Source organism: Vombatus ursinus, unplaced genomic scaffold (genome assembly GCF_900497805.2).
Source record: "Vombatus ursinus unplaced genomic scaffold, bare-nosed wombat genome assembly UNPS02014797.1, whole genome shotgun sequence".
In the NCBI taxonomy this organism is placed as follows: Eukaryota; Metazoa; Chordata; class Mammalia; order Diprotodontia; family Vombatidae; genus Vombatus; species Vombatus ursinus.
Window position 1 is genome coordinate 2,486,733 of NW_020954575.1, and position 15,715 is coordinate 2,502,447.

Here is a 15,715-nt window from a genome sequence, read left to right on the forward strand (position 1 = left end):
CACTTTGATTTTGGCTGGTTAATCAATCACTACAGAAGCATCCAGTGCCCACGTTTACACTAGAGGTGGATGGAATTATCCAGACCTTCTGAAATAGGTTAAATAAATAGACCTTTGACTCCTAAAAACCTTTGCTTCCACATTGGGGTACAGTAGAAAAAGTCCTGGATTTGTAGTCAGAGGACGGAGGGTAAAATCCTGCTTCCTCTTCCAGGTATGGTCTTGGTCATGTTTCACATCATCTATTAACTTCTTCCTTTGTAAAATGAGAAGATTGGGCCAGATGACCTCTAAGGACTTGTTCAGCTCTGAATTTATGATCCTAAGTTCTCCCACCCCAAAATGCAAAAAATCAACTTAGATCATTTAGTAACCATTTGTTAAGCACCTGCTATGTGTTACACATCTCACATATTTCACCTTCATTTTTAGCAAAGAAAAATATTTAAGCAAAAATCCCTCAAACAAAGACTCCATCTGAAAATATATATAAAATTCATTCCAATTGTTTTTGTTCTGTGAGACTGAAGTTTTTCTTGTGATTTGTTATCTGTATCATTAATATTTTTTCTCTTCTTTCAGCAACTGAAGAGTTTGGCTTCCTTTTACTAGTTTTTTCATATGCATTATTGTAGTCATTGTTCTGTTGGTTCTGCTTATTTCACCTTACATTTTGTAGAATTACAGTTTATAGAAATCTTCTCATTGTTCTCTGAATTCATCATATTTCTTATTTCCTGCTTCACAATAGTATTATATTACATCAAATATCTCTACCTCTGAACCATTCTCTAACTGATGTTCACTCATTTTTATTCCAGGTATTAACTACCACAAAAAGTTATTCTCAGAATATTTCAGTAAATATGGGATTTTTTTTTCTGTTTTTGATCCCCTTGGGCTATATGTGGTATGATTTTTGGGTATGAACCTTTTAGGTCATTTGATCCAATTCCAAAGAGGAAGTGGAAGCCTGTATTAATTGACTTTCTAAGGGTCACCTGGGTAGTTAGTGAGGGTATTGAACAACATGCAGAAATTTGAACTGAGGTCTTCTGTCTCCAAATTCATTATTCTTTCTACTATGCCATGGGTCCTAGAGTATGAAACATTTTAATCATTTTTTTCCATAATGCCAAGTTGTTTTCCAGAATGGTTGGATTACCAACAGTTAACTAGTGTATCTATCTTTTCATGGGCAGCTAAGTGGTGCAATGGATAGAATGCCAGGCCTGGAATCAGGAAGACTCATCTTCCTGGGCTCAAATCCAGCCTCAGACACTTGCTGGCTCTATGACGCTAGGCAAGTTACTTAACTTTGTGTACCTCAGTTTCCTCATCTGTAAAATGAGCTGGAAAAAGAAATGGCAAATCACTCCAGTATCTTTGCCAAGAATATCCCAAATAGGCTCACAAAGAGTTGGTTATCACTGAAAAAGCTTAACAACAACATCTTCTCATAGCCTCTTCTCCATTAACTGTTTTCCTTTGTTGTTCTCTTTGCCAAATTTTAGGGTATGAAGTGAAATCTCCAGTTTCTTTTAAATTTGCCTTGTTTCAGCTATTAATGATGTGGATCATGTTTTCATGTAGTAATTTATCTGGTACATTTTAGCATTATTGCCCTGAATCTTACTCATGATGTTAGGATGATTGCTTTACATCTCTGTTTTTAATCTTAGAAAACAGATGAACATGGCAGGAAATGTTGGTTTAGATCATCTGTAAGGGATGTTTTAAATTCTTTGAGATTTCTCAGATAAGCATTGTTTTATAAGTGCTACAAATAATAAAGTTCAGTATTAATTTCTACAGACTGTTTCCTGAATTAGTCACCACAGTAGGAAGTGTGCTTAGCTTTTTAGAAACATCATCACATAATATTTATTAAGTACCCTTTCCTTAGCCAACATTCCCTTGCATTCCTTGTTCATTAGCTTCTCTCAATTTAGAGCATTCCATAAACAGCGGCTTAAAGTCTTTTCAGATTATATTGGACCTACAATAAGGTTTCCAAGTTAGTCTCAACCAAGATGTACCTTGATTTTCTAAGGAAAATTTCTCCAAGTGGGAAGTTTCTTACTATTCTCCTGCCCTAATCTGCCTCTTGTTTCCTGTTCCTGCCCATTTTGTTTCATTTCTCTGTTTATTAGTACCTGGGAAAGAAAAAAGTTTATTCGTAAGACTTGCTAAGTTTGGATTACAGGAAAATAAGCAATGGATGGACTGAACACAAGATTATAAAACTTTATAAAAGAAAAGTAAGCAGAGCCAAGAAAACAATATCCCTAGCAACTACAACAGTGTAAATAGAAATAAACAACCAACTACACTCCAAAACCCCCCAAAAAAATCAAAATTGTAAAGATTAAGCAGAACTTGAATGAATAGATATGCAAAGATACCCGCCCCCTCTCCCCATCCTCTCCTTTCATGAAAGTTGGAGATCCACAAGTGTTACATATTGAATATGTTATTCATTGTGGTACTCAGTTGTGCTGATTTCTTTTTACTCTCCAAAAAATACTATTTGTCATTTGCGATAGCTCTTTGAGAGGGTAAGAGGGAGGGGGAGCTAGTCCCTATGGATAGCTATGGTCATGTAAGAAAATATCAATAACGACTTACCTAAAAATTATAATAGAAAATTAACGTTTGGTGAAATTAGGATAATTTATCATTTTATTTCACATTGTAGTTCTTAGAGCATTTTTACATTAGTCCAAGGGACTGGATGCCTTCCTTTAGAGGAATATGTCTTCCTTTAAGCCTTTCAATATTTTATCTATCTATCTATCCGTATACACACACATACAAATGTGTATGTGCCTATGTCTATGTGCAGCCCTCAAATTATCCTTCTCTTCATCCTATGCTTTTGCTCTGTGACCTGTCTACTTCCTTTTTCAAGTCTTTGTAATGCCTTGTATATATCTTTATGCATACATATTGTCTTAAGTGATAGATCCCATTTGTTAAAATAAAAAATTATAAATTTTTGGAGATGGTGATATCCCATAATTCAATTCCAAGTACTACCAACTGTAACTTTTTATTTTAGGTTGGTTCTATCCTGTTATTGTGAAGTAAAATTTGAATGGTATAGAATTGCAAGTATTAGATTTGGAAGTATATACATTTTTGATTACTTGATGAACATTGGGCTCTTAATGTGACTAATAGGCTTCTTTAGCTTTTGAATGGAAGACTACTGGAGCTGTAAAGTAGTTAGTAGAATATTAACTTTAAGAAACAGAAGAGGTAGTGAGAGAAGATTGGGAGCAGTCTGTTATTTCTGGTTGCCAAAGAAAACAAGGTCAGTATCTCCATGAACACTTATGTAATAAGGTGTACCAAATGGATCAAACACAATATTCTAGGACAGATTTGGGGTTTATGAGTGAAATGATGAGCTCCTTAGGATAAGCCCTGGGTTTTGTGTACCCAGGCCAATTGAGACACAGAAACAATATGGAAAAGCATTAGGGTGATTGTAGTACCATCTTGCCCATTATTAGAGTCAAAGTAGTTGGGAGTTGGGATGTGACATTAGAACTGTGAATTCCAAGCATTCCTCTTAGATTTTCAGGGATCATGTCCATGAAACTTTATCCTCTGATTCTTTTCCATGTACAAAAGCTGAACTGAGCTTTTCATGACTACTGGAAAAAATTGGATAATGTGATAAAATTTCTGACTTTGTCAATTTCATGCTACTCAGCTGATGTTCTTATTGTAGACATGGATTGTCCTGAAGCAGCTCTTGAGCCTTCAAGTAGCCTAAATCTCTTTTAGAAATGTTGCAATAGGAGAAACAACAAAGGAAATAAAAAGAAAAGGGATATAGCAAACTAAGTTTACTTAGTTTTACTTAGATACTTAGCAAACTAAGTAGGAAAATTTAGGAAGGGGAACAGGAAAACCTTTTGGTGAGATGAAGTATTTGGATAAGAATTCAAAATGAACTTTGTGAAACTTATCAGTTAACTCATGAAGGTCTTTAAATTTTCTTCTGAATGTAGTCACAACCAATTATTTAATTCTGTTTGAATTTTATTTCTATTTAACTGCATTTAATTAATTATGTTCAGAGTTAATAATTTTAGTGAAATTTGGCCTCCTTTCCTCATAAAGTAGGACAGAAATCTTTGATAAATTCATCAGATCTTTGTTTTTTAGATGTATTAGGAAAAGCACATAGTTGTCCAGACCTGTGTGCTGTGGTCCTATAAAAGCAGTGAAATATGAGTGAAATGTGTTAACTAAGTATAATGATGGGTTGATCTTTTCATTTTGAATCCCAGCTTCATTTCTTACTAGGTGGGTGATCTCGTGATCAACTCATGTAACTTATCTGAATTTCCTTATCTGTAGGGCTGAACTAGATGACTTCTAAGGTCTGTTCTGCTTCTCTAATTATTATCCCATGCTACTGCATACCTGCCTTCAGAGGGAAATAATAATGTCGCAGACAACTTAAGGGTCTTCAATTTTCATTTATCAAAGAAGAAAGGGAAAAATTTATTCTCTTGGAAATACTGTGTTATATTTCCAAGATATATTATCTAAGATGTATTTTATAAGGTGTGTTATCAACCACTGGATCAGTTGGTCAGGCAATCAACATTTATTAAGGACAGCTAATTGTCAGTTACTGTGCAGGAGTTACAAAGACAAAAATGCCCTGAAGAAGTTTATCTTTAAACCAGGAGAATGTTGTACACAGTAACAGCCACATTATTGGATGACTGACTAATAGAGCTGTTCACTGCAATGCAAGAATCAAGAAAACTCCAAAAGATTCATGATGGAAATTGCTATCCACACCCAGAGAAAGAAATATGGATTCTGAATGCAGATGGAAGCATACTATTTACTCTCCTTTTCCTTTGTTGTTTCGTTTTATTGCTTCATTCTCATGGTTCCTCCCATTAGTTCTAATTGTTCTTTACATCATGACTAATGGGAAAATATGGTTAACATGAATGTATATGTAGAGCCTGTATTGTATTGTACACCATCTGAGTGGGGGGAGGAAGGAGTAGGAGGGGGAGAAAATTTAAAACTCAACATCTTATGGAAGTGAATGTTGAAAACTAAAAATAGTTTAAATTAAAAAAGTTTATCTTTATAGGTGTAGACAATATATGCCCATAGAAATAAATATAAAGCTAATTCAACATAATTTTTTTGGGGAAGACACAAAAATTTGGGGTAAATATCAAAAAGGCCTCATATAGGTGGTGGCCTTTGAGCTAAGCTTTGAAGGATGGTAAGTACTAACAACAGTGGCAATGAGAAGTGAGTACCTTGCTGGCATAAAATACAGGCTATTCATGGAATAGTGTCTTACGTGAAGTACAGCACAAAAGCCAGTTTAGGTGGATGGAAGATTGTGTGAAATGGAGTAGCATTTAATAAGGCTGGGAAGGTAAGTTGGAAGCAAGTTATAAAGGAATTTAAAAGGCAAGCAGAGGAGTTTGTATTTGATTCTGGAGGTAATAGGAAACCATTAGATTTTTTTTTTTTGAGTATACAAATGACATATTCAAACCTTTATCACTTTAACAGTGGAGTGGAGGATGGATTTGAGCAAGAAAGAATTCAGCTAATGGGCAATGGTAAAGGTTTTATTATTGTGGGTACGTCCTCCCCTAATACAAATTGCCTCCAGTATAAAATACAACCTGCTATGTTTTAGCTTTTAAAGCTGTACCCAACTTTTGCCCCAATGTGTATTTCTAGCCTCATTGGGCATTACTCCCTTTCCTGCACTCTCTGCAAGCACAGCTGGTCTTTTGTCTGCCCTTACTCATGACATTTCATTTAATGTCTTTCTGCTTTTGTGCTGACTGCCCCACATGTCTGCAATGCATTCTCTACCTAACTCTACCTAATAGGGTCCTTCTCTTTCTTGATGATGCTCTTCAGACACTGTTTTCTGTGAAAACTCTGACGTGATCCACCCAGCTACTAGTATCCTCCCTTCCAAACTACCCTTGTTTTTTTCTACCTTGTATATTTTTGTACTGCATTCACATTTTATTTTGGCTCTACACATATTTGCATATATACTTGTCAGCCTCATTAGAATGTATATTCTTGGTGAATAGGGATTGTTTCCTTCTTTATATTTTTTCCCCAGGGCCTGGTACATAGTAGATACTTAATAAATACTTGTTGGGTAATTTTTTTCAAACATTTTGTTTGAACTGTTCTTTTATGTTTCAATATTTCCATGTGTATGTAGTATACCTGTCTCTAAGGTCCTTGTCAAGAGGGATGGTGCCTATTTCTCTTCTCCCATCTGTAACCTCCCCACCCCTTGTCTAAAGGACAGCAGTAAATGTCAGCATTAAGCATGTATAACAATTAATGGAGCACCTCAGTTTATTTATCATTTGAGAAGTTAAGCATCATAACCTGCTAATAGCAGGTTCACGTATAGTAGCACTATCTTAATGGGAAACAGTGACTGTTTTGGGACATGAATTTTGTTGGCATTTCATTTTGTCCTAGACTCCTTTTGACTATTTCCTTTTTCACTTATTTAAAGAAGGCTGGATTGAGGAGAATTTAAGATGAGCATTTGATTGTACCTTGTACCCATATTACCTTCAAATTACTCATTTGGCCCACTCAGAGATGAGAAATTGACTGTTATATGCATAGACAAAGAATGATCCTTTAGGTTGTGTAAGCAGCTGATTATTTTCCCTTTTACAAAGTCCAAGAGAGAGCTCCATTAAAAAAAAACAAACCAATATGAACGAAGGGGCTATTGTTTTGAAATAGTACAAATGATTAAAAAATGAGCCAAAGACATACAATTTCAGCAAACAATCTGGACACTATCATTTTTACTTTCATAGGCAAAGAAATAATTACTCAGAGGTTTACTGTTGACCCATTGCTGTAAGTCACTTGAAGGTATGTTGCTGATAGTGGCAGTGGTCATCTACATAAATCCAGGACATCACCAATTCCTCTGAAGTCTTCTTTCACAATTCCTCTTACATCTGTCCCTTCTTTTGCATTTATTTTTTACTGTCATTATACAAGCCTAAGTCTTTATCCCTTCATGCTTCGACATTTGATTTTGTTGAGGGCACTTTCTTAAAGTTTTTGCTTTGAATTTTTCTACAATTTCACCATGCATCTGTACCCACCATATGGTTCCTATTCTCTGGGGACTTGTATTCTAAGGGATACTAACACATACATTGTATATATAGTACACATTGAAACAACACATAGAAATGCATTGTAAACCTATACTTGCTCTTGAAAATATTTTTTAAGGAGTAGTAAAAGGAAAATAAAAGTAATATGAAAGAGGACCACACTGACTAGCTTTTTAAGTCTTTGGACACTATCTTGATAGAAGCACAATTTTCTCTCTGTCCTCTAAGACTGAGACTTTAATATTCAATTTATCCTAGAATGTTCAGAATCTAAGCAAATTAATTTGCTTACACTACCTAAGTTTAGTTGAGACTGATTACTACTATAAAGCTAATGTAGTAATTCATAATGATGATATTTATGTCCACTATGGAGGGTTCTCTTTTTTTTTTCTCTTTTTCTTTGTACCTGTGAAACTAAATTAGTTATCAGAAACTTACTTGGTAAGTTTGGATGTGCTGCTGAAGGACTTATATGATCTTAAGAAATATTTTCTATAGGTTGAGGCATAGAGTCTAATAAAGTATTCCTACTTTCTACAGAATAACATCCATATCAGTTGAATATGAATTCCTTGTTTATTGCCTAGTAAGCAATACAATTGCTAGCTATTATTATTATCATTTTAGTTTTTACATAATCACTCTTTAATACAGTGCCTGGTATAGTGCCTCAAAAATGAATGATGAACAACAATTTCTACTTTTAAACTCAATATAATCAAACTTATCCATTTTATATTCTTGTAATATTCTCTATCTCGTTTCCTAATAAATTCTTCCCATATACATAGATCTAACAGGTAAACTATTCCAGGCTCCCTTCATTTGTTTATCATATTACCCTCTGTGTCTAACTGTGGTATCCATTTTGACCTTATCTTGGTATACGGTGTGAGCTGTTGGAATATACCAAGTTTCTGCCAAACCGCTTTCCAATTTTCCCAGAAGATTTTGTCAAATAGTGAGTTCTTATCCCAAAAGTATACCCAATTTATTCTCCTGAACCACTACTCTATTTCTTAGCCAATACCAGATTTTGATTGTTTTGATGATTACCACTTTGTAATACAGAGATCTGGTAAGAAAGGCTAGACCAAATTCCTTCATATTATTTTCATTAATTCCCTTCATATTCTTGACCTTTTGTTTTTCCAGATGAATTTTGATATTACTTTTTTTTAACTCTATAAAATATTTTTTTTGGTAATTTGATTGGTATGGCATTGAATAAATATATTAATTTAGGTAGAATTGTCATTTTTATTATTCTGGCTCAGCCTACCCATGAGCAATTGATATTTTTCCAGTTCTTTAGATCTGATTTTATGTGTGTGAAAATTGTTTTGTAATTGTGTTCATATAGTTCCTGGGTTTGTCATGGCACGTAGACCCTCCAAGTATCTTATGTTGTCTACAGTTACTGTAAATGGAATTTCTCCATCTATTGTTTCTGGACTTTGTTGGTAATGTATAGAAATGCTGATGATTTATGTGTGTTTATTTTATATACTACGACTTTGCTGAAGTTGTTAATTATTTCAACTAGTTTTTTAGTTGATTTTCTGGGATTTTTCAAGTACATTATCATGTTCTCTGCAAAGAGTGATAGTTTTGTTTGCTCATTGCCTATTCCAATTCCTTTGATTTCTTTTTCTTCTCTTACCAGTATCGGTATTTTTTCTAGTATAATATTGAATAATAGTGGTGATATTGGGCATCCTTGACTCACCCAATGATCTTATTGGGATTATTTTTAAAAATCAATTTTATTATTCTTTTCAACCAATCACCTTTCAGTTTTATGTATCATGCGTTTGCTTTTTCTTTTGTTTCCTATTTATTTCTATTCTAGTTTTTAATATCTACTTTTTAATGCTCATTTTGGATTTATTTGTTTTCTAATTTTTAAAATGCACGTATAGTTCACTAATTTTCTTTTAAAAATTTTGTTAGGGAGCCAAGATGACTTACCCTCCCTTATTAACCCCTGAAAGCCCAGAAAATATTACCCCAGGAAAAACCCTGGAACAGCTGAACCAGAAGAAAGATGGGGTGCAGCAGTCCAGTAGACCAGGTAGCCTGAGGGATTAACTGGAAAGGCCCCTCTTACCCTGGGGAAGGGGAGCAGTACAGAATGGGAGGCATCCTGAAAAGCTAGTAGAAAGCCCCACCTCAGCATACCAGGAGATCCTGAAGCTTAGGTGGTGGAGCAGGCATATACCAACACCTGGACCCCCGAGTGCCTCATTGAGGGTGGGGAACCATTGGAAACCAGCTCAGAAAACCACCAGGTGCCTTGGCATTCTATAGCAGCCGGCTCTCCTGGTGCCTCAGCAAAACTAAGGGAAGCAATGCTCCATTGGGCCCCAGATGGATAAACATCCTACAACATTCATCTGAAAACAGCTGAAGCAAAGCAAAAGGAAGGAAAGGCCTGGTTGAGCAGGAAATCTCCAGGAGCCACAGTATGCAATCCTACCCCTAGAACTCCAGTATTGTTGCTTCCAGCCCAACACCAGGTAAGCTGCCAGAATCCTACAGCCTCCAACTGCCAACGTTGGAGGCCCCAGCACACAAAGTCATCAACCAGGCCCTAGGATCCCAACACAAGAAGCTTTGTCAGTGGCCCCTACTCCCCAGGAAGAGAGCGCAATCTCTTTAAAGGCCAGGAAATAAGCAAACACCGTGAGTAAAAATAAATGTACAGTAGATTCTTATTATGGGAACAGTGAAGATCAAGGCAGAAATTCTGAAGAGGACAACATTGTCAACAAACCCACATCTGGAACCTCAAAAGGGAATATGAACTGGTCTGAAGCCCAAAAAGCCTTCTTAGAAGATCTCAGGAAGGATTTTAAAAGTCAAATGAGAGAGGTAGAAGAAAAAATGGGAAAAGAAATGAGAGGTATGCAAGAGAGAGTCAATATCTTGGAAAAGGAAGGACAAAAATTAACTGTAGAAAACAAATCCTTAAAAAATACAATTGGCCAACTGGAAAAAAAGTACACTGAAGAAAACAAGTCCCTAAAAAATACAATTGGCCAAATGGGGAAGGAGGTACAAAATCTAATAGAAGAAAACAATTTGTTAAAAATTAGAATTGAGCAAATGGAACCTAATGACTCTATGAGAGAGCAACAATCAGTCAAACAAAAACAAAGAAATGAAAGAATAGATGAAAATGTAAAATATCTCATTGATGAAACAACTGACCTGGAAAATCGATCCAGTAGAGACAATTTAAAAATTATTGGTCTTCCTGAAAATCGTGATGAAAAAAAGATCCTGGACAGTATCTTTCAGGAAAACTGCCCTGAGGTCCTAGAACCGGAGGGTAAAATAGCCATAAAAAGAATCTACCGATCACCTCTGGAAAGAGATCCCAAATTGAAAATGCCAAGGAATATAGTAGCCAAATTCCAAAATTACCAGGTCAAAGAGAAAATACTGCAAGCAGCCAGAAAGAAACAATTTAAATATCATGGAACCACAGTCAGGATTACACAGGACCTTGCAACTTCTACATTAAAAGACCGTAGGGCATGGAATATGATATTCCGTAAGGCAAAGGAACTTGGATTACAACCAGGGATCAACTACCCAGCGAAAATGAGTATGATCTTTCAGGGGAGGAGGTGGATATTCAACAAAATAGAGGACTTCCATACCTTCCTGATAAAAAGACCAGAGCTCAACAAAAAATTTGATCTTCAAATACAAGAATTAAGAGAGACATAAAAAGGTAAATGGGACAGAAAGAAACAACGTGCTGTTAATAAGAGCAAACTCTTTTCATCCCTACAAGGGAAAATGACACTTGTAACTCTTGAGAACTGTATTGTTATTATACCATGTTAAAGGGGTATATATAAAGGGGGTGGATATAAATTTTGATATATTGATGAAAAAAATCTAATCAAGTGGGTTAAATGGATTTAAGTATGAATTAATTTGATCTAAGAAAATGTACTGAGAGAAAAGGAAAGGAGGAGTCAGACAAGGGTAGATTACATCACAGGAAAAGGCACAAAAACCTATTACAGCAGAGGGAAAGACGGGAGGGAGATGAGCATTGTTTGAACCTTACTCTCATCAGATTTGGGTTAAGAAGGGAATAACATAATCAGTTAGGTATAGAAATCTAACATGTCCTATAGGCAGTAGGAGGGAAAAGGGGAAAGAAAAGGGAGGGGTCTAGTAGAAGGGAGGTGGGACTGAGGAAGGTGGTGGTCCAAAACAAAACATTAGTGAAAAAGGAAAAGGTGAAAGGAGAAAGAAAAGCATAAACGGGTGGGGGGCAAGGATGATGGAAAGAAAGACACAGATAGTTATCGTAATTGTGAATGTGATATATGAATGTAATGGAGAACTATTGTGCTATAAGAAATGATCAACAGGCAGACTTCAGATAAACCTGGAAAGACTTCTATGGTTTGATGCTGAGTGAAGTGAGCAGAACCAGGAGAATGTTGTACACAGTAACAGCCACATTGAGTGATGACTGACTTTGATAGACTTAACCCTTCTCAGCAATACAAGGATCTAAGACATCTCCAAAAGCCTCTTGATGGAAAATGCTATCCATATCCAAAGAAGGAACTATGGAGTTTGAATGCAGATCAAAGCATAGTATTTGCTATTTTTTTCTTCTGTTGTGTTTTGTTTCCTCCTATATTAGATTGTGCGCTGTCTTGGGGAGGGAGGTAGGGAGGGAGGGGGAGAAAAATTAAAAACTCAAAAGCTTATGGAAGTGATTGTTGATAAATAAAAATAAATTAATAAAAAAAGAAAAAAAATTTGTTAATGTATATTTGTAAAGATGTTATTTTACCCCTGAAGACTGCTTAGCTGTATCTCAGAAATTTTGACATATTGTTACTTCATACCATTTCTTTTACATAGTTATTTTTTTCTATGATTTCTTCTTTGACTTAATGATTAAGATTTCATTATTGTCTGCATGTGGGTATGTATCTTTTCTTGGTGGTCCCTTAACCAGTTACTATTGTTATTATGTTATGAGCTGTAAAGAATGTATTTCAATATTTCTACTTTTTTAAAACTTTTGTTTACAGCAAATTTTTGCCCTGGTACATTGCCAATTTTTATAAAAGTTCCTTTAGGTTTTGAGAAACACACACACACACATACACACACACACGTACACACGTGCGCGGTTTTGCAGTTCCATTTAGAAGAAACAATAAGCCTTTTAATTAGTTTCTTCAGCAATTCAGTTCCATATTTTCCCTTTTGTTTATCTTTCTGGTATACTTATCTAGAACTTAGAAGGAGATACTAAACTCTCCTGCTACTATTGTGCTACTGTCTGTGTCTTATTGTAGCTCAGATATGTTTTCTTTATGAATTTGTATGCTAAGGCATTTAGAGTGTATCAGTTTATTACTAATATTGGTTTGTGGTCTATAATTCCTTTCAGAATAATGTAGTTTTCTTGTTTATCCTTTTTATTTTTTGAATTTTGTTTTTGCTTTGTTTTTTGCAACTCTCGCTTCAAGTATAATTCTCCCACCATTTCTGCTCAAACACAGTACTTATATTCTTTCAGTTATTTTACCTTATTCTTTTTTTGAGGTGGCCCTATTCCTATTCACTCTCTTTCCCTCAATCTAGATCTCTCCTCTCATTTGTTACCGCTTTCCATCTGGGACTTTACTTTTCCTGTTCTGCTTTTATTTGGTTATGTAACTCCCCTCCCCAAACATACCTTTTCCCTCTCAGTTAAGTAGATTTTCCTTTCCTTTCTTCCCCTACAACAAGATTTGCTCATTAGTTTTTTAAACTTGAATTTTTGTATCCTTTTCCAAAAAATATTTTTCTCATTCTCTTTATCTTTTCTTTCTCTCTGCTCTGGTTTCTCATTCTCTGATTTATGACCCCTGTAATCATCTGATCTCTATTCTATCTATTCCTCATGTAGTCAAAAATTCCAAGGTATCCATTTTAGTCCTACTGTAGGCAGTTTCTGTCTCTCTCTTGTGGAGATTGCCCTGTGGATTTCCCCTTTCTATGTTCTTCCCTTTTAGCACAATGCCAATTATTGTAGATGTTAGAGAGAACACTGCCATATTATAGGGTCTCTTCCTGACCATATATCTCTGATCATACAGCCCACCACTAATCTGTACCCTTATTTTTTTTTTTTACCTTTTTTTCCTCATTTGGCTCCAAATATCCAGTTGCCCCTAATAGTTCTAACTCTGGTACCGCAGCCCCGGGGCTGCATTCTGAGCTCCATTGCTCTTCGGAACACATTATTCCATTTCTTCTTTATTTTCTTGTGGGTACAAAATAGTTTTGTGGTATTTGAATTTTGTTTCCTTCCTATTTTCAGTGTTTATCCTCGTCTCTTGTAGAACTTGTTTCTGAATGGAATTGTTAAATTTAATCACCATCTGTCCTGGAGTTTGCATTGCAACTGTGGTATTTTTTTTCTCTCAAGGTGATCTATGTCCTCTAATTGGCATTTCATGTTCTGTGTTCAGAAGTTCTGTGCAGTTCTCTGCTGTTATTTTATTATAGAGTTAAAGTTTTTTGTCCTTTCATGTTCTTCTCTTAGACCTATAACCTTTTAGTTGTCTTCAGGATCAGTATGTTTTGGTTGTATAGTGATGAATATTGTTTTTTTTTCCCTTATCTTCTTCTACTTTGTGTTTCACTCCTTTATATTTGCATTCCCAATTTATCGTTCTGTCTTTTGTTTCTTTGATGAGGCTTGCCATTCCAGATTCCAGTTTAGTTATTCTGACCATTATTTTTGTTGTGCAGTCCATAAATTTTGCTCTCATGATTATCATTTCTTTTTTGAACCACTTAGAAACAGCATGTTGTCATTTCATGTTTTCCTCACGTTGCACAGGGTCCTCTGTCTCATAAAATGTTGGATCATTCTCCTTTGTTTTCCACTGTTATCTACATGCTTAAACCAGGAGTGGGGAACCAGCGGCGTTAAGGCTACATGTGGCCCTCTAGGTCCTCAAGTGGAGGCCTTTGATTGAACCAAAACTTCAAAGACCAAATCCTTTTATTAAGAGGTGAAGTTTGTTATTCTGTGAAGTTTGGATTCAGTCAAAGGGCCCCACCTGAGGACCTGGAAGGCCACATGTGGCCTCAAGGTCCCAGGTTCCCTACCCCTGGCTAAACTCATTTGTTAGATCTGGAATCCTTTTATTGTTATGTTTTCCCTGTCAATTTATCTTATTATGTTCAAGGTCTGAGTTTTCTTCTTCCTGAGACCTTTGTTAGTTTTAGTCCCTCCTATCTCCTTGATTTTCCCTTATTGTTCACTTTCTGACTCTGTTCACTCTGATGATGGGGACTAAGTCTCAGAGTCTCAGCCTTCTCCTGCACTGAGAAGTTCATGGGTTTCCAGCCTACGTCTCTACTCCAAGTGAACTTTGGGTAGTCAGAAATTGTCCCAGTTTGATGTTGTGCTCTTTCACTGAACCTTAGCGGCTAATACACAATATTTCTTCTTTTCTCCCTGACCTCCACTCCCACAGCACATACACTTGGTGTCCTTTTCTCGTGTTTTGTACCACTCCCTCTGATCCTCAATTCTCTGGCCTGGTACAGGAATTTCAAAGGGCTCCTATGCTGGTGCTACAGGGTTGTCTGCTGCAACCTTGTCTGTGTCAGTTGCAACTTTGAACAGGCTTTTTTGCTCCTGAAGAATTGCCAAAATGCTGTCTGTTAGGGTCTGAACAAACTACCACAGCCTTGAGCTCAGATCTACATAGCGCTGGAAAGATGGTGTGAGGTTGGGTTTTGTTACAAGCCTTTGTATCAAGTCCTTGGGTCATCTAATATAATCACATAGCTGGTAGCATGGGAAATGGGGGAAGGGGTACTGAGTGAACTCAAGTTCAGTGGCAGTCAGTTTTTTTCTTCAACCATCTTTTAAATTCTGGCTGCCCTAAACCATGGAGACTGCTGAAGTTGCACTATCTTTGATGCATAATTTCTGTCTTTGAGAAGTTTGATAAGTCATGAAGATCTAAGGTCTAAATTCTATCATCATCTATTATTTGGAAATTTATTATGTCTATAGTTATACTTTCATTATTTTTAAATGTCTTATCATTTATTGTTTAAAAAACCCAGATCCAAGAGAATACAGTAATTATTAAAACAATCCTTAAGCAACAGCTTCATAGTTATTTGATTAAAGAAAATTATACTTTACCCTCTCATACTGAAGAAGTAATATGCTCCAAATAATTTTACCTTTGGCTTTTCTTTTATTATTAAGTATAATTTATTAAACATTCTTGTTAAAACGATGGTGTATAAAATGATATATGAAGTAAATTTAAGGCATATACTCTCGCCACTTAGGAGTTAATCAGCAAAGCACTTTGACATTTTTATCTGAATGCTAGACTGTAGATACACAGAATTTGATTGTAGTTTTCCTCAGAATATCTAGATACTAATGTAAAAACTCAAGATGTTCCAAGGAAGGTCCTAAGGAAGACATTCTTTGGAAAATGAATATTGATATAATA

At 35.7% G+C, this 15,715-nt stretch overlaps 1 protein-coding gene across 9 annotated transcripts in view; it reads left to right on the forward strand.

The window, feature by feature from the left end:
• The window catches only part of BCAS3 (BCAS3, microtubule associated cell migration factor), a 781,854-nt gene that overhangs the window by 275,847 nt on the left and 490,292 nt on the right, over positions 1–15,715 (forward strand). The window lies entirely within an intron of this gene.